General features: G+C 39.9%; 1 protein-coding gene across 2 annotated transcripts in view; it reads left to right on the forward strand.

Annotated features, from left to right (window-relative positions):
* The first annotated feature begins 906 nt into the window (after positions 1 to 906).
* gnaz.S (guanine nucleotide binding protein (G protein), alpha z polypeptide S homeolog) overlaps positions 907 to 20638 on the forward strand; it is a 74055-nt gene continuing 54323 nt past the window's right edge. Inside the window, exon 1 of one of the 2 annotated variants that reach the window (XM_041580288.1) lies at positions 907 to 1650. The gene's annotated coding sequence lies outside the window, so the exon portion shown is untranslated. The remainder of the gene's footprint in view (positions 1651 to 20638) is intronic. The other variant, XM_018244086.2, reaches the window with a different exon arrangement.

Here is a 20638-nt window from a genome sequence, read left to right on the forward strand (position 1 = left end):
ATGGGGTGGGCTGGTGCAGGAACAACTGCCAACTGCCTGGGTCCTATTGCCCGCTCCCCTCACGTGTCTCTGCAGCCCACTCCTACCTACTTTCAGCCCTGCCAAAACGGCTGCAGCATCACATTCAATATCAGTGTAAGTGGCAAAAAAGCCCAACATCATTACCAGGCAGTGAGAGATGATGTATCACCCATAGCAACATCTTTTGACCTGCTGCTCAGAAAGAAGTCATTAAAAGCAACTACTCAATTTATTCTCAGCGTGGCTACAGGTGTGATTGCTATCAATGGCTGTATCTACATTCCAGAAATGCCCATATTTTTTCAAAAATGAAGACCCAAAGCACAGAAAGTGATAAATACTGCATTCAAGATAAAATAAATTCAACTTCACTGAGCATGCCTGTGTATTGTTCCTGTTTCATGTTGTTATTGTGCAGAGGATTCTTAAATATTGGATATCAGCTCTATACTGTTGTCCCCAGCAACTGCAGGGCCTGCTTTCCCTATTATTGTTGTGCCTGTGCTCCCCCCTGAAATATTCCCAGGGACTGAATGTAAACCAGGAGGAAGGTACACAAACATAATGTTCTTTCCAAAATCCCTTGACTAGTTTTAACAGGACTAAGCAGTATCTTTCTTGTTTGGCGGAATTACAAATCCTTCACACGAGTCTGGCACCAACTGGGCTATTTCAGTAGGCATTTCAATGCACGTTTGCGTTCTTCTCTGCTCTGTCCCATAAACTACACGCGCTATCATTACCATGTGATGTGCTGTAGTGGTTGCCAGGGTAACTGCTCATTCTGTACCAGAGACAGAGAGCCACGTCACATTTCGCCTCACACCTCTGGGTGGGCTGAAGCTGCGGCCGCTCTGAGTTATTAGAGGGCTGGCTGGGCATTTTGGGGTAGGGTTTCAGTTTCAGGCAATAAAATAACTAATAATGGTCATTGTTGGGGGAAAATTGAGCGCCTTTCTCGGACGTGCACTGCAATAGTGCGGAGGCGGAGGGATCTGCGATTGGTTCAGATGCTGCTCCGCGTGTGCACGTTGCGGGTCTGTGACAGCTCCTGGGCAGCCCATAATAAAGGCCCGGCAGTAACTAAGGGTTTCGGCTAGTGAGCGGCTTTTGGGATAGTTACTTCAGAGATGCTCAGTGTTCATGTTAATGGCAGGAGACTGAACTGTAACTCAGCCTCGCCCACAGCAAACTCTACCCGTTCTCATTACCCTAAAGTCTCCTCCTCCTTTAACTGTGAATGACAGACAGCCCCTCCCTCTCCTCCACAGCATTGCCAAGCACTGCTCCTCGCTGCACCCACCCCTGGGTGACTGAGCCTTTCCTCTCCTCCCATCTTCCTATGGGTGCCCTGCCTTGTGTGTGTCTCTGTCTGCTTCCCCCTCCCCCTGTGTCACAGGACAGCCTCTCCCCCACTGCTGTATCACAGGACTCAGTCAGCACCCCCTTTGGCTGCTGTGTAACAGGACGGCTGTACCCGGCTCTCTACACCATGAACGGCTGATCTGGAAGAGCGGAGAGCGACAAAGCAAAGGCAGCCTGCGAGTATGTTTTAGATTGTCGCCCAATGGGCAAGCACTGATGCAGGAGGCGATTTCTACATCCCAGAGGTGGCTGTCGCTCATCTAGGTAAGCCATGGATTCTGCACTGGGCCATACTGAAGAGCTGTCCCATACTGAAGAGCTGCCCCATACTGAACAGCTGCCCCATACTGGCAGAGGGCGAGAGATGGGTATAGGTTGGCAGAGGGTGCGGCTGGCGCTGGTATATACAGTATATATATATATATATATATATATATATATATATATATATATATATATATATATATATATATATATGTAGGGAGAGGGAGTGCAATGTGCATGCATGGATATGGGAAGGCGCTTGTGTGTGGAGAAAGGGACATGTACGGTAGCCGTGCAGCTGTGAGTCAGGCACATCTATGACCTTCCCTAGAGATGCTACACTGGCATCTGCTGCTGCTGCAGCCTCTCCATTTCCTTCAAGCCTTCTTTGCCTTAGTGCTGATTTGCTTTAGTGGACACTGAGTGAAAGCTGCCCATTTATTGGCTAAGTGGAGCAAATCAGTTCCCTTGCCAGCAGATATTGCAATGTTACTGCATTGGATACACAGTGCTTTCCTTAAGAATACTCAGCACGGGGGTGGGGGAAACTGTGCTAATTATTTCCCTGTCAAAGTAGCAGATCTGCTTTTCTCTTGCCCACTATGGCATATAGGGGCTGCTCTGGGAAAACTGCCATTTGATAGACTTGATATGGGTACAGGATGAGAAAATTTGGACTATGTTGGGCACCTTAGGGCAAGGCCAGTGGCATAACTAGATATCACTGGGCCCCTCAGCCCATTATTTTTCAAGCCCCCAGAATGTCTAGAGGTTGAACTGTATTACCAGTATCTATTGAATTTGTATATGAATTAGGGCCTTGTGGGGCCCCTTTACCCCCTGCAGCCACAAGGTCTGCTTCCTCTGTAGTTACACCCATAGGCAAGGCTATACTAATCTGAATACTAATATTTCTGTTTCCCTTCCACAAACAATTACTAAAGAGCTGTAGGCCGGACAACCAGGTGTGGTGTGGCACGGCCGCCTCAGTAGTAGCTGTGCAAAGAAAAAATAGATCCCTTCATGCTAGAGTACTGTAAATGCAACAGTCACTGGCAAGTGCCAACAAATGTCCTAATGACATTGTAAAAGACTTTTTCAGAATTGTATGTTAAAAAAAATGCATGATCAAGTATCAAGACATTATTTTCTGATCTACCCTTTACTGAAGAAAGTTTGCAGGACATTAAACAGAGATGTGCATTTGTTTTTACCAACAGGAATTCTTATTTTCATATAATGATGTATTTAAAAATACTGTGGATTTGTTTTTTCCTCAGTAAATTTTTTTTATGACTTTTTTATTCTCACAAACCATTCTTACTTTACAATGCTACAAAGTGCTCCAGGCAGTGGTGCCGTAAACAACATTAAGCCCGTCTCATTAAAAAAAGTTGACCTTCTGGAGGGCTTCACCTAGGTTGGGGCCCTCCAAGGCATTTTCATGCCATTCAGACTGTACAGGTTCACCGCAGACTTTTTTATGCTATTATCCTTTTTATACAGCCCATATCATCTTTTATACAGGGGTAGGTAGAAGTCCCTTTAATAGAACTAGGGTACCTGCCCGGCACCCCCCATAGTTGTGCATAGGGTTGCCACCTTTTGTAGAAAAAAATACCAGCCTAAGCCCCACCCAAAGTCCCACACCATGTTCTGCCCAAAGCCACACCCCCAAAGTTTTGCCTAGCAAAATATGTTTTTGTTTTGTGTATGTACCAAAAGCTTTCTATCTTTTTATTTGCATGTGTTCCATTCTTGTTCAAAGATGTAACCTTGTGAGCGACTAGGGCTTCAATATTAACGATGGGCACGTTTGTCCTGATGCAGTGACCCCTAGCAACCGAGCAATTTTAGCACCCACTGTTTTATTTGGTATGGGTTACTGCAGCTCTGTATATTTACCCTTTATGCTAGTAAATGAGCGGAATGTGTGCACTAACAGCGATCTGCAACGAGTCTACACCTTCCATTCGGCAACAGATTTGGTAACCTAACCGCCACCCAGTGGCGTAACTAGATGTTGCTGGGCCCCACAGCAAATTAATTTTAGGGCCCCCAACATATCCAGTGTTTGTCCTGTTTTACCAATATATGTTCAAATTGCTCATCAATGAGAGCCTCATGGGGCCCCTGTACCTCCTGGGCCCCCCTGCAGCCCCAGGGTCTGCTTCCTCTGTAGTCACACCCCTGGCGCCACCATCCGCTTCCACTCCACACACCAGACTCCTGCACTCCCGTCTTTAAGGGCGCCAGTCACGCAGCAAATCACGCGAGACTGTGACGTCACATAAGCGCCATAACATGTCCAAACCTAGCTGGGAATGACGAGCTGTGAGGTAGTAGTGAGCAGCAAAGCTGCTAGAAAATGGCAGTTCCTCCCCTCCCAGAATTTTACCGGCAGTGTAATGGACGGTAACTTTTTAATACCGGCACCGGCATTGAGAGTTGTTTTTCCGGCTAGGCCAGTTAAATACCGGCTGGGTGGCAACCCTAGTTGCGCCCTAGGCAGGTGCCTCTTCCTACCCTTAGTTCCTGTCCTGCCCATCAGCCCACAAAATAGTGACTTTCTATCGCATCTTACAGCAGCCCTTCTGGCATTTGCAAGAACTCACAGATTTATTGATTTGTAGATCAGACACTCACCCCCATTTTAAACAGGAAATATGAAGATATAAGGGCAATTAAACTATCCCTGGACTCAAGCACCATGCATATTGATTACAATGCAATACATATATTTCCTACACCCTGTTCCACTGGATGTTTCCTACACTCTTCATTTTTGCACAGCTTATGCCTCAAGTAAAGGAGCTACTTCTGAATAACCTGCACAGGTATGAGGGGGTCCAAGGGGTTAATATTTGTGCCTCTGTTATAGATGTGGTGAGCTCAAAAAAGTGGGGACATGCAGAGATTTTTTTATTCTGGCAAATGCCAGAGAGTCTGTCAGGGAGATGCCATAGACCTGGGATCCCCCACCTTTTTTACCCATGAGCAACATTCAGATATAGAAAGAGTTGGGGAGCAACACAATTGTGAAAACGTCTAGGGTGCCAAATGAGGGCTGTGTGAAATGACGGGAGACTTTGGCAGTACCCCTTGGTTTTATGCAACCAAAAATTGCCTCCAAGCCAGGAATTCAAAAATAAGCACCTGCTTTGAGGCCACTGGGAGCAACATCCAAGGGGTTGGTGAGCAACATGTTGCTCACGGGCTACTGGTTGGGGACCACTGCCATAGACAGTAACTATTTATTGGGCTTGTGGGGGTCTGTTTGGGCCCCTGTGTACTTAAAATCCCAAGGCAGATTTTGAATCCAGTCCAGACCTGGTGGCTGACATTCATAAATGTTAACTATAGTCATTTATTTCTGTAATTTTTTTTAACGAAAAAGTAAATCCCACCTTTTCTCGCAACCACTTTATTAACGCGCCATTGAAAAAAAGAAACATTTTTAATTAAAAGTGGGCACATAAAAAATCAAAACTATAGTCATTTAGTTCTGTCGTTTTTTTTAACAAAAAAGTAAATCCCACCTTTTCTCGCAACCACTTTATTAACACACCATTGAAAAAAGAAAATTTTTCAATTAAAAATGGGCACATAAAAAGTCACATGGTGCAGGGCTGATTAGTAATTCGTTTGTAAATCTGAACAGATATCAGTCATGCAGCATGTGTCATTTTATAGCTATTTTAGGTTTAAAGCAATGATTTGGCAACCTAAGGTGCAAATAGTTGCTTAGTGTGTAATGGTATACTTTCTTTAAGAATTAGACCAGTGATCCCCAACCAGTAGCTCCTGAGCAACATGTTGCTCTTCGACCCCTTTGATGTTTCTCCCAGTGGCTTCAAAGCAAGGGCTTATTTTTTGAATTCCTGGCTTGGAGGCAAGTTTTAGTTCAATAAAAACCAAGTGTACTGCCAAACAGAGCCTCCTGTGGGCTTCAGTTCCTCATAGGGGCTACCAATAGCCAATCATAGCCCATATTTGGCATTCCCATGAACTTTTTGCATGTTTGTGTTGCTCTCCAACTTATTTCTACATTTGAATGTTGCTCACGGGTAAAAAAAGGTAGGGAACCTCTGAATTAGACTAATCAAGTATAGTGGGGGGTCAGGTACTGTACACCACCTGAGCCTTCAACCAGGGCCAGAACTAAGGGTAGGCAGAGTAGGCACGTGCCTAGGGTGAAAGCTTGGAGGGCGCCAGGCACGTACCTTTCTCCGCTTCCTACCCTTAGTCCGGCTGAATGCGCTCCTCTTCAGTCCTGCGTACTGTTTGTGCGCCTGCGTGTGCGCATGCGTGCGCGTACAGGAGGAGAGCTTACCGGAAGGGGGTGCCGGTCAGTCAGCACACATGCGCACGTACTTCCAGCAAGCACGGTGGAAGGGGCGCAACGGCTGGCTGGGTTGCCTGGGGCGCCTGGCCGGCGTGGCCTGGCCCTGCCTTCAACAAAAGGTGCAGATAAACTGGATTTGTGTACGACAGGCACTTCAAGAAGATGACCCACTGACCAGGCATGTGAATCATCTTTATTGTAGAAAGTATTTGCCTAGGTGTAAAGCTGGCCATAGACCTGCAGATTTTAGCCTAGTATCTGACGAGCGATCGTATGTCGCACTCTACGGACCTGCCAGGGCCGGAACTAGGGGTAGGCAGAGTAGGCACGTGCCTAGGGCGTAAAGCTGAGGGGGCGCCAGGCACGTACCTGCTCTGTCGCCTACCTGCTCTGTCGCCTACCCCGTGTCCGTTCCTGTGTCTCCCTGACTGGTGCCGGCAAATGAGATTGCGCGCAGGTGCGTAATTTCGCATGCCTGCTTGCGCGTAGTTTTGCGCATGCGCGATTGCGCGCACACTAAGCCGGCGACGTGCTCGGCCAGGTTGCCTGGGGCGCCTGGCCGGGTTGGCCCGGCTCTGGGACCTGCAACTAACCTTTCAGATTAAATAAAGTAGTAAAAGAACAAATCAGACGATGTTCTGGATGTGACAGCAATCGTGCGAAAGTTATGTCCAACAAATAAAAGGGACAGTCACCCATTAATATCGTCAGATAGGCAATACATGCGGAGATCGTTAGTTGACAGAAATCTTCTAAACTGTCCAATCTTCTAAACAACTAATCGCCATTGTACAAAAAATGTTGGGACGATCCACACACAGTCTGAAAATCGTACAAAGCTTTGATTCATACAACTTTAGCTTTGCATCTATGGCCTGCTTAGTGTTAGGCTGAGCACAAATTGAGCAGATGTTATACTTTCTACAATAAATGTGGATGTTTTTACAAGCCTTGTCTGAGGTCATCTTCTTACACAGATTTAACCTAAGGTGGAAATAAGACCTTTTTAATTTTGATTATTTTATTTTCCTTAAATGTTGGTTTATTGTAAATAGACTAGCACTGCAGCCAAACCCCCAAATAAATAACTTGAGCAGTTGCAGGTGGAAGAGTGATAGGCAGTGATTTGCTTTGTGTACACACACACACACACACACACACACTTGCCTTGGATGATACAGTGTAGCAGGCAAATGGCTTGCAGGATACAATGAGCTGGTAGCGTGCTTCATTTAATGTGACCATGGCTTCCTGGATACAGAGTAATAGGTCAGTTTTGTTGGATACTGCAACACATTGTCAGAATACAGTGCTGCTAAGGTTTATTGGATAAAACAAAGCAGTGTAACAACACATGCTGCATGTGTTTAATTTTATCTTGGAAAATAGGTGGGTTTCGAAGACATTTTAATCGTACAGCAAGCAGAGGTATTACGTTGATTACATTGTAGAAGAAAAGTATTGTTGTGGCTAAAAGTTAGAAGATCATTTTCCCTTTAAGCATGCTATAGACTTTTATTTGATATCGATTGTATATAAGTGGAACCATTGTTTTTTTGTTAATAAAATAACCAAATGGGTCCCTGGGCAACATATGGCCAGATTTAGGTACACACACAACCAAAGATGCCATATCAACATTGCTTCAGCTGTCCAAGTCTGCTCTTTTATTTAAGCAGGTGAATCCAATTCTAGGGACTGACATCTGATAAAAAAATCTGTAGTGTAAACAAGTTTGTAATTGTGGGGGAAGGCCACTAATGCCTTTTTAAAGGTGTGTCTGGCTTAGATGACTTGATATGCAGCCTCATTATCCTCTTGCCATTATATATCCCAACACTGGATTAATGACTGGAATAGGAATGAACACTCTCATGAGGCAACTTCGGAAAACGAAGCGTCGCAAGTGCCATCACACGGGCAGATTCGGGGAGATTAGTACCCCGGCGTCAAATCGCCTCTTCTTCAAGGCGACAATCTCCCTGAACTGCCTTTACCTACCTTCCTTTCTGGGACATGCTCTGTAGTGTCTCTGTTTCCATTAGGAGGCAGTAAATGAATCTCTAATTACATAAAAGTGTGACATTTCTTTCAGTCATAAGCATTAAAAATGTTTTTAAAAAATAGCAGAGTAATGTTTGGCATGTTTGGTTGTGAAATTACTAAACTGACTGGACATATCTGTCTATGCATATGTAAATAGCTCTAAGCCTATGGCACACTTCACCTCCAGTGTATTTTATTTGGTGAACAAAAGCTCTATACTTCTATGTGTCACCTGTCATTCTGATGAATTGAAACCGCTTGTCATGTCAGTTACAGCCAGTTTTTCACCTCAGAGTGTGATTTTGAACCCAAACCACTGGTCCACTGGTCACTAGCAGTTTTCATTCAAAAATTCATTCAAAAATCATAAATCACAGGAGGCACAGGGGAATGTCTGCTATCTCTCTGCCAGCTGAAATACACTGGAGGAGAAACATTACACATGCCATATTTTATCAATCAAGGGTGCAGGTTAATAGAGCCCACACTTGGGGGTAATAGTATATTTAAAAAAAAAAAAGCCACCCGCCATCGATAGGCCACCCGCACCAGGAGGGAGCTCTCAGTTTGAGCAGCCATGTGTACAAGTTCACATAATGAATGAATGCTGCAACTTGCTCATTATGCACATGTGCGTGATGTCAGAAGTGTGTTATGTGCATTCGCTCTATCTATCATGGCTGCTCGCACCGGGAGCTCTCTCGCGGTGCAATTGTCCTAGCACAGGTGGGGGGGCAATTAAAAAAAAAAACCTACTATTACCCCCAACCAAACCTGTTTTCTATAGTGTAACCAGTAGAAGATGTGGCCTAATGGCCAAGGGCATGAGGAAATCCAAAGGTGGTTGAACATGAAAAAAGCAAAGCTGTGGCAGGAACAGCCCTGAAAGTTTGCTGAAAGCCTTTACAAAAAATACAATATCAACATTCTGTATTTCCATATTCCAGTAGCAAATAATGAAAAACGTTTTGGAGTGTAGTGTCCCTTTAAGTAAATACGCATTCTCTCTTTCAGTTAGCAATACTGATAAAATCAATGTAATGGAGCAGACTCAGTTGTTGCTTTTTTATAGAAATGTCATAACACATTTACTAAATGGCAAGGTTTAAGGTGTGAAAATACAGGCATAAAGCACTATGTCTGTTATGTACCTTGCTGCCTCATATTTGTCAGCACCACATTTTTGTGCCCCATTAGAGGCATAAAGATGTGAGCCTTAACAGTGAATGGTGGACAAGCATAGGCAGCCGTTAGGCATATACAAGCACACACGCTCTGTACTAGGAAGCCTTGCATTAGGTGCTAGAAGGAATAATGCTTAATGAGTGAGAGTCCTGTAATCACCACTTGTCTGCACAGTACCAGGCTAAGATGCCAGAGGCCCACTAGAAAATATTAAGACCATGGGCCTGATTTTGAAACGATTTTTACTCCTTTCCACACTTTATTCTTGTAGCCTTTATCTTTTCTTAGATAGAGAATGACAACGAAGTACTCCAATGGTTAGAAGCAAGAGGCCCCACTGGACACCTTTCTGGTATTCAGTGGGACAGTCTGATACTGCGTCTGCATCAACTTTATGTGATTTGTGAGTTAATGGCAGCAATTTTGCACCATAAGTGCACATCCCTTTATTTTTTAGACATTTTGATTAAGTTGTAATAATTCATTGTCTCCCAGTGGAGTATTGCAACTTGTTTCTGAGTATAACTTTCATGTTGCTTATTGAATTAGCATCCCAGATTACCTTTACAGGCACAAAAAACCTTCTTTGGATTTCATACTTTCATCTGAAAGATGAACCCTCTCACCTGTATTGGTACCTGCCATACTACCATATCTTTGGCTACTACAGCTAATAAAAGTACTGATTAGTATAGAAAATGGCACGAACTCAAGCGATAAAAACACTTACTTTATAGGTCCCAGGTAAGGCCTCATCTTGAGTATGCAGTGCAGTTTTCGGCTTTAGTCCTTAAGAGATATATAAATGAGCTGGAGAGAGTGCAATGACGTGCGACTAAACTGGTAAAAGAAATGGAAGATTTAAACTGTGAGGATTATTTTCTCTGGAGAAAAGGTGCTTGTGTGGAGACATGATAAATCTTTACAAGTACATAAGAACGCATTATAGACAGATAGTAGGGAATATTTTTCACATATATATCAAAGAACTAGAGGCCATCCTTTAAGACTCGAGGAACCAACCTTTCATTTGAAGCAGGCGTTCTTCATGGTGAGAGCAGCGAGGTTGTAATGGCAGATTCTTTTAATGCCTTTAAATGGATTAATGGATGATTTCTTGTACAGGTATGGGATCCATTATCCAGAAACCCATTATCCAGAAAGCTCTGAATTACGTAATGACCATCTCCCATAGACTCCATTCTATCCAAATAATCCAAATTTTTAAAAATGATTTCCCTTTTCTCTGTAATAATAAAACAGTACCTTTTACTTGATCCCAACTAAGATATAATTAATCCTTTTTGGAAGCAAAGTCAGCCTATTGGGTTTATTTAATGTTTAAATGATTTTCTAGTACACTTCAGGTATGAAGATCCAAATTACGGAAATCTGTTATCCGAAAAACCCCAGGTCAGTTGCATTCTGGAATAATATTAAAGGCTGTTGTGATTTTAAGATTAACAATTAGTACAGTATAGTAAGTGTAAGTGTGTGAATTGATTTGGAAGAGTTTGACTTGATGGACCTTTGTCTTTTTTCAGCCTAAATTAACTATGTGACTATATATGAAGCCAACATAAAAAAAAACCTTTCAAAATGTGCATAATTGTGACACTTAAGATGAACCCAATTGCAAACTGAACTATTCATGCCAAAAGCCATGTACTGATTTTATAGGAGAAACAAGTACAAAGTTAACTACACAGTATTTTCCTCTAATATAGTAAGTTTTACAGCACCACTCCCTTTAAACAGGAACACGTGAAAAATACCAGTTGAAGGCAGTGCCCTTGATTCAAATTTCTGTAAGCTGCTCAGTTTTTTGGTAGATCTTCTTAGCATAGAACACCAGAACACTAGAAGCTTTACTCCTCCCTTACATGCAGCTTACATGCCACAGTTTAGGACTGGCTCACCTGGATACCAGGTGTAAGTGGGTTGAACCAAACATTTGGCTTCTTAAGGCTATAACATAGTCATGCCTGTATACTGAGTAAACTGAGAGTATAGGTGATATAGCATATACATAGAAGAGATTAGGAGAAAATATGGTGTGAAAAGTACTTTATAAGTAGGCCTGTGGGCTAAGGTTTTAAGGAGTACCCATGGAGTAACAGTTCAACACTGGATAGCCAGATTATATTTGGCAACATAGACTTAAAATCAAATACCTACATACAGTGGCGTAACTAGATGTTACTGGGCCCCACAGCAAATTAATTTTAGGGCCCCCAACATATCCAGAGGTTGTCCTGTTTTATCAATATACAGTAGAACCCCAATTTTAAGTTTTTCAGGGGACCAGAAAAAAATGGTGTAAAATCCAGGAAAATGTCAAATCAGGGAAATGTATAATGCATAATATATAGGTGGAATCACAAAACGACAATGTAAAATGAGGGAAAACTTGAAATCAGGGGATGTAAAATTGAGGTTCCACTGTATATTGAAAATGCTCATTAATTAGGGCCTCACGGGCCCCCTTTACTTCCTGGTCCCCGTGCAGCTGCAGGGTCTGCTTCCCCTGTAGTTACGCCCCTGTCTACTAGATGTAATGTCATATTTTATGCCAGATTTTTTTAAATTCAATTTAATGTAACAATGTTAAATAAATTAACTCCCATCATTACATGGCATCATTTCACTAATCTGCATCCTAATTGTGTATGCTAGTTGTCTCTTAGACAATTAGAACATGTGTCATACATACATTTAAGTTCAGATAATTGATTTTTAAATGAAATATTTGGCCTATGTTCCAAACAATATGAGGAGTGCTGTGTGCATGCAGTAAATTCTGTTACTGTTTACCTTCACAGATGCATTCTCCATGGACTAACACATAACATTTATTTTTGACAATTAGCTCTGCAATTAAGTGTTTTCCTTTAAAGAGAGACTCAGTTGAGTTGAACAGAATAAAATGCATATTAAATATATGCATGTGCTGCATGCAAATCCTAAGCAGTTACCCATAACAACCAATCACCTGGAACTGATAACTGGTTGCTTTCTAAACCCAAATAATAAATATATACGGTAATATATCATTTTGTTGTTCACATTCATTTAAGGGCAGCAGCTTTTAGGGAAAAAAAACACTTTATGGTATAACAGAAAATGAATTTAGGACAAGGAAAAAGTGGAGACTGAGGTTTAGGCATTACATAACCACCCTTACTAATAAAAATATTTTTACCAGGAAGATATTTTAAAGACTGTGAAACCTGATGAATTTAAATACTCGAGTGATGTGTGTGGTTCTCATAATAAACTATTGCTGCATATTGACCTCTTTAGCTCTTATTTCTCTGTAACGCGACTGATGTCACACCATGTTGGATCCAGACAGGAGGCTGAGCGATCTTCTAGAAATGCAGTGTTGTTCTTTAAATACTATGCTTGCAGTTATCTTGAGCTCTGCAGTGCCACGTGAATTCCTGGTTCAAATCAGCAACTGATTCCAGGTCATGCGTGTTTGTGATGCTGCAAAGGCAAGCTTTGGTGTTTTTTTCAGTTGACAGCAGCTAAAGATGTTCTCCTCACCCAAGTGAATGTATGTTCTTTCCAATACTGCTGATTACAAGCAAAAACCACTAAGCAGGCAGCCAAGGCGCAGTAACCTTTCTCTACTTAAAGTCCAAATAAGAACTGAAATGTTAATCATAAAATAATCTTTTAGCCAGGACATCTGTGATTTAGAATAGCCCTAAAGATCTTAGTAGGTATAATGATTGTTAATTCACATGGGGCACTATAACATACTTGCAGTGGGCCCCAGGGATCTACATGATAATGTCTCTGACCATGCATAATAATACAAGTATTGGTTTGATCTGGTTTTGTAAGGCACCTCCACCTGGGAGTGGGGGAAGCTGTGTGAACTGTTCAACAGACATAGAAATGTTTTTGCTTTTTTAAAGGTGGAACAGATATACCTACAGGTTAAAATTCAATACAAATAAAGAGCATCATTTTGATTAAAAGCTAGCCATACACATCACTCTCAGCTTATTAGCCTGTTTATGGGGCACTCTGACAGGCCTACCCAAGTGATATCTGGCTAGAAATTAATCAGATATCAGGCAAGTTTGGAAATCCCTAGGCCGATGATTGGATTAGATTAATTGAGCCCTTTGTATGGGTTTCCAATTCGGGTCCAGATCCACTGGCTAGACAACTTTGCCAAATGTTTGGATCTGGCAGCATTTGGCCACCTTTCCATAATGGTGCTTTATGTGCTACCTGTGATAAATGTAATAGTTTACTGTGTCTTTAAAACAAGCTGTAAATTTTAAATTTTCGCATTCAGTGGCACACCTTCCATTTCTACTCTTGTTTATGAGATGTACTACGTTGTAAAAACTACATTTCTGCACACATATTAAATGGTTATATCCATTGTGAAAACAAGGAACCTTATACTATGTTTTACAAAGGTATTGTGCAAAGGAACACCTTCTTTCCTTTCTGAGCAAACGATTTTGCTTTCGGACTTGATGGCTGGATAAGGAAGTAGCCTCAGGGTGGATAGCAGATGTGACTTCCTAGCATTTGGCATCTATCTGCTGATGGCACAAAAAACTTACATGTTCAAGGCACTGAGCCATTTAATAAGCATTGTTCACTTTTGTTCTGTGAGCAGAGCATGTGCCCTATAGTAAACTGGTAGATTCAAAGGCAAAGACAATTTTTTATATGTTTAGAGTCTAGAGTTAGAACAGAATTTATTTTATGAGTCAGCATGTACTGTAATGTGTACTTGCCCAACATGATTAATTGGTTCATTTGTTCACTGATCATTTTACCTATTTTAAATAATAGTGAGCCAGAGTGTAAAATCCCATTTGCCAAAGCCTCATCTGGCCATGGATGGAGTCCTATGAAATCCAATCTTTTGGCCTGAATTATGAAAGATCATATTTGTCTGACCCACAATTTCAGAATTAACTGCTGGACTGCCCTTACTTGCAGTATTTCTTGATTGTGCAAAAGGTAACAAGAAAACAGTTAAAACCTATTTTTATAGGGCTTCAGTTGTTGTGTGTGCAGATCATTCCCTCTTTCTTTCAAAATGGAATTTGCCATAATGCACTATTACTTGTCAGAGGTCCTATTCCTGTTCATCTGAGGCTAAAAATAAGTTTCTAATCCTTATCTATAACGCATATGCATGCAGTATACACAGCACTCAAAAATAAATTACTATTACAATGATGCAAAGGCAATTTTGAACGGTTACATGATTTGAGTGTTTAGCAGAGACAATTCTCAGTATTATCTATGGCAGGGTATTTTCTAAAGTTTAGTATACACGACAAAATAGCACCATGTGTCATTGCACTCAAGGGGAAAAAAAGGAAGATAATCTTTTATATTAGCCCATCTAATATTGTTCAGAGTAGGTAGTTTCATATATCATTAAAGGGCCAGTAAAAATAAATAAATAAAATGAACATAAACATTTCATTATATTGCAGATTTAGCTTGATCTACAAAACTGTGAATTTGCATCAAAGGGCCTAATATAGTTTATGGAATGCAGCTGCTGTGCCTGTGCTTGCTCTTGTAAGGTTGCACATTATGGGGCAGATTTATCAAATGTGATTTTTTTTTCGCACTTACACATTTAAGTTATATTTTTGAAAAATCTAATGTCTGGTATTTAATTTTTGTATTTGTTTTTTTTTTCCCTGTCGTTTTTCATTAGAGATTTTGGCAATAGGATTTTTTCATAATCAACCAAACATTCAAAATTCGAGTTTATCCAAGGAAGAAATCCCTCACACAACTCACAAATTCAATTCTTGATAAATGTGCCCCTATGTATAGATTGTAACAGAAAAGCTATGCAGCATATGATTTAATTGAGGTCAAGTGACATTCTTACACCTATAGGATGAAAGTCTTAATTTTATGAAATGAAACGTTTTTGTTGTTATTGGCCCATCAAATCCCTCATGACTTCTTGCGTGAGGCAATGATACTTTATAGGGAACATGTGAATTACAGTTTTAAGAAGGCCTTTATTGTGACTTAAAGAAAGACATTAACTATCTTACATAATAATGATATTGTTCGCCATTTTCATGCATGGTTTGCTCAGATTTCATTTCCTGCTAAATCCAGGTAGGTAGCACATTTCTTAACTGAATTTGTTGTATGTCAACTATTTACAGTAAGTACCATGCAAGTTCTTTCATTAGCTACGGCTCATCACCCTGCAGACTGTGAATAAAATAGACACAGCAGTGACTGAGAATAAGAAATAGACAGACATTAAAGGGCTTGTTCTCCTTACAAACACTTTTTTCAGTTGAGTTGTGTCCACCAGAAACAAAGACTTTTTTTTCAATTGCTTTCCATCTTAAATTTTCCCAAAATTGAAGTTTAAAGTTTAATGTTCCTGTCTATGTGGTTTCAGTCTGGCAGCTTGGTGATCCAGGGGCAGATTCTGAACTGTTACAATTTGCTATATTTAATTGATACAATTAGTTAATACACTTCTCAGCAGTAGCTGTGGAATATTAGCAGCTATTGTATCAATTCTAACAGCTGCCTTTAATGATGCTCAGCAGGGACAAAGATAACAAATGTATCAAATAAATGTATCAATTTATAACAGTAGTGTACTGGTAAAACAGTCACAAATAGAAAATAGAAAGTAATTGGAAAGGGTCTTTATTTCTGGTGATCTATCTGAAACCAACTGAACTGAAAAAAAGTGTGAAGGTTAATAACCTCTTTAATTAATCTCATAATTCCTATTAGTTGATCCAGAAGAAAGCAAAACTTCACCAAAAGTAGTCCGATTTGGCTAAAAGGACAAAAGATGTTCCCTGAATGAACATGATTATGTTAGGCTGTCAACAATTTTTGATAATTACCTACAACCACAGACTGGGGGTTAAGTTCAGACTGGCTTTTTTCATAGAACGTTAATGATTGCAAATATATTTATACTATATGGGGCCGATTCATGAAGCTCGAGTGAAGGATTCGAATTAAAAAAACTTCGAATTTCGAAGTGTTTTTTGGGCTACTTCGACCATCGAATGGGCTACTTCGACCTTCGACTACGACTACGAATCGAACGATTCGAACTAAAAATCGTTCGACTATTCGACCATTCGATAGTCGAAGTACTGCCTCTTTAAAAAAAACTTCGACCCCCTACTTCGGCAGCTAAAAGCTACCGAAGTCAATGTTAGCCTATGGGGAATGTCCCCATAGGCTTGCCTAAGTTTTTTTGATCGAAGGATATTCCTTCGATCGTTGGATTAAAATCCTTCGAATCGTTCGATTCGAAGGATTTAATCGTTCGATCGAAGGAATTGCGCTAAATCCTTCGACTTCGATATTCGAAGTCGAAGGATTTTAGTTCCTAGTCGAATATCGAGGGTTAATTAACCCTCGATATTCGACCCTTCATACATCTGCCCCTATGTGTAGAGAAAATTTACACCATTTAAAAAAATGAAAGTGTTCTAAAGTAATGAAAATATAAAGTACTTTTGTGCTGCACTGTTAAATCTGGTGTTTGCTTCAGAAACACAACTATAGTTTACATAAACAAGCTGCTGTGTAGACATGGGGGCAGCCATTCAAAGCTTAAAAATGAGAAAAGGCACAGAATAAACAGCAGATAACAGATAAACTCTTTAGCATACAAATGGGATTGTCCAGAATGTATCTGTTATCTACTGTATGTCCTGTTCTTGAATTGCTGCCCCCGTGGCTACACAGCAGCTTGTTTATAGAAGCTATAGTTGTTTTTCTGAAGCAAAAAACTATAGCATAACTATATCATTGCATGGTACCAGTACATTATATTGTCTTTTAAAACACTTTCATTTCTTGTGTTTCTATTCCTTTAGGGGTATATTTATCAAAGCATGAAGTTCCGCCACTAGAGTGAAATTCCGCCACTTCCCTTTCATTTCTATGGGGTTTTTAAAGGCGTATTTATCAAAGGGTGAAATTTCACTTTCACTTCAAAATCCCATATACATGAATATAGAGCTGCGGAATTTTACTCTAGTGGCGGAACTTCACTCTTTGATAAAGTTACCCCTAAGTATGTTCCTTGACTAGTCAGATGTTGCATTCAGACCAATCCCTGGATCAATGTGACATAAAGTAATCCTATATTTTATTAAAGTAAAACTATACCCCCCAAAATGAATACTTGAGCAACAGATAGTATATATCATATAAAGTGGCATATTAAATAATCAAACTTGTGTATATATATATAATATTGTAAATTTTGCCCTTTTACATCTCTTGCCTTGAACCACCATTTTGTGATGGTCTGTGTGCTGCCTCAGAGATCACCTGACCAGAAATACTACAACTCTAACTGTAACAGGAAGAAGTGTGGAATCAAAAGACAGAACTCTGTCTGTTAATTGGCTCATGTGACCTAACAAGTATCGTTTGTTTGGATCCCAGGGGGCTGGCCTTATTTTTTAAAATGGAAGTTTTCTATTTATGATTACCGAATGGCACATACTACTAAAAAAGTATATTATTATGAAAATGGTTTATTTAAATGAAGCACGGTTTTCAATGCTATAATGCTTTTTTTTTTATAGAGACCTACATTGTTTGAGGGGTATAGTTTTCCTTTAAGGAAACCACTGCAGGGGATTTGCATAAAATTATTACACTAAACAAATCTGTATTCAAATTAACTTTTAAATAATGAAAATGTATACTATAGTTTTAAAATATTAGCTAAGGGAGCAGTCTTGATTTCTTTATAAGGCTAATGGCACATGGAGCAGGTCTCTGTTGGCATGTTCAGGTATGCAACCACTATTCTGCCTAACAGGTAAGAGTGTTTTTCTGGCCTTAAAGGAACAGTAACACCAAAAAAATGTAAGTGTTTTAAAGTAATGAAAATATCATGTAGTGTTGCCCTGCACTGGTAAAACTGATCTGTTTGCTTCCGAAACACTACTATAGTTAATATAAACAAGCTGCTGTGGAGCAATGGCAGGAATTGAAAAATGCCTATATGGCACAGGTTAACTAATGGATAACAAATAACACCATTAGACAGACAGAGCTTATTTACTATCTCCTGTGTAACCTGAGCCTTTTCTCCTTTGAATAGCTGCCCCCATTGCTACACAGTAGCTTATTTATATAAACAATAAAAGTGTTTCTGAACCAAACACAACAGTTTTACCAGTGCAGGGCAACACTGCATTATATTTTCATTACTTTAAAACACTTTCATTTTTTGACGTTACTGTTCCTTTAAAATGTATGAACTTTTCCACTGGCCTGAAACACACCTTACTGTAGGGTGTTAGTCTAAAGATGGCCATAGATATGCAGATTATAGCCTATGTAGGAATGAACTTTCATCTGTTCCAATCTTCCAATCTGCAACTAACCATTCAGATTAAATAAAGTAGTAAAGAAAACAAATCAGACTATGATCTGGGCATTGACAGACAGCAGTGGTTATGTCCACCAAATTGTAGTGACAGTTACCCATTGATATCGTTAGATATAGGCAATACATGCAGAGATATTATCGGTTGCCGATATAAATCACCACCGATTTCAACGGCACGGAAAAATGTTGCGACACTCCACAAACAACTCAAAAGTCATACGAAGATTTGTACAACTGAATCTTTCAGTCTATGGCCAATTTAAGACAAAATATGAGATAGGATTTGTAGGAAAAAATGTATCACAAAGGAATGAAATTTTAATATTTCAAATGCAGATTAAATTTAGTCTTGCAGGTTTAGAAATAACTTGCACTTATTGTTATGGGTTTCAACCCAGTGCTGTGCCCTTTGCTTATTTAAAATGATAATGGCTTCTCAAAACATATAGGCACATAACCTTCTGGGCTGAATTTCCATTTGTTCATAATAATGCTGCTGCCAGCTTTGCTTGAGAAGTGAGCCCAGATTTACAGCTCTGTGGGAAGATTCCCATGTGGGTAGATGGAATCTAATATGCCAGCATTTAAAGAGCAGACAAGAACTGCTTTCGTATTTCTGTATTTTTTTCTTGTTTACTTGTGAGATTTGGTTCATCCTGGAACTGAAATTGTATCTTACAACCATCTTCCAAGAACGGCCATACAAAATAGCACGGAACGTCCTCCTTGTCACTGTGTATACATTCTTCTGAAAGATGGTCTGTCAACATCATTGGTTTGTATGTTTGACTGTACGCATGTTAGCATGGAAGAGTTGGGCAGGGTTCAAGACAGGGATGAAACAGTTCATTCAAAATGTTGTTTTCACCTACTCTATACTATTTCTTGAGTTAAGAGTGTTTCCACCACTAAATGTTTTGTGTGTGTTTTATCATTTGCAAATGCTTCACAGACTTGTTGACTTTGTGAAGAACTAGCAGTCAGTAAGTGTGTGATACAAGTCATTTTCCTAGTGGTTAGGTCGCTGTAAAACAATTCTAAACCTTTGAGATTACTACCAACTGCTAACATTAAAACACATATATGACAGTGTTGTATGCACTCATCTAACTGATGAGACAAGGGATGGGACATAATTTTACTGGATATTAAATCTGGGCATTGATATACTTATCCACTTCCCTAATCTTGCTTAGGGGCAGATTTACTAAGGTTCGAATGGTAAATTTGATTTTTCAAATTTCCGCATATTGTCGCACATCAAACAAATGTTGCACGTCAAATAAAGTTGAGCGTCAAAAAGAAATCTGATGCACAAAAGTCAAGGATTTTTTTCAGAGGAAAACTTGATTTGAGTTTTCGGGCCAGGACTATTCGATCAAATTTTTAGATGTTCGAATTTTTTCATAAATTATATAGCATTGGAATTGTGAATAAAATCGAGTTTAAAAAACTCACATCACTCTAAAATTCGACCTTTGATAGATGCGTTCTACTGTGGAATTAACAGGCAATTAACATCCACAGTAGAACGCAGAATTGGGGAACCCTCAGACGGACTGAATATATGCTTATTTTAAGCACACATATGTGAGTGCAACTTGTATTTTATTTCCTATTTATTAAAGACGTTTTTACATGATTTTAGCATATCCTTTTTAGAAACTGAAAGATGTCCTGGATTTGAAGAGCAACTATACTTTACACTAGTGGTATAATTAAACGTATAATTGTAAGTACCCATTACCTACACACAGGAGGTGGTCACTCATACCGTTAAAATATCACAGTTAAAGGGTAACTAAACCCCTCGGTGGAAGTAATCAAACCACACTATATAGTAAATGCACAAAGAGGTGTAAACTTTATTATAAAATACTACACTATATTTTATTTCTTTGCTTTTTTTGGTGTCTACCCCTGAGCTTGCAGCGCTGGTATCTCTTCGTATGAATGAAAATTTTTTATTGAATCTGTTCTGTGTACAGTTTTATTTT

Source organism: Xenopus laevis, chromosome 1S (genome assembly GCF_017654675.1).
Source record: "Xenopus laevis strain J_2021 chromosome 1S, Xenopus_laevis_v10.1, whole genome shotgun sequence".
In the NCBI taxonomy this organism is placed as follows: domain Eukaryota; kingdom Metazoa; phylum Chordata; class Amphibia; order Anura; family Pipidae; genus Xenopus; species Xenopus laevis.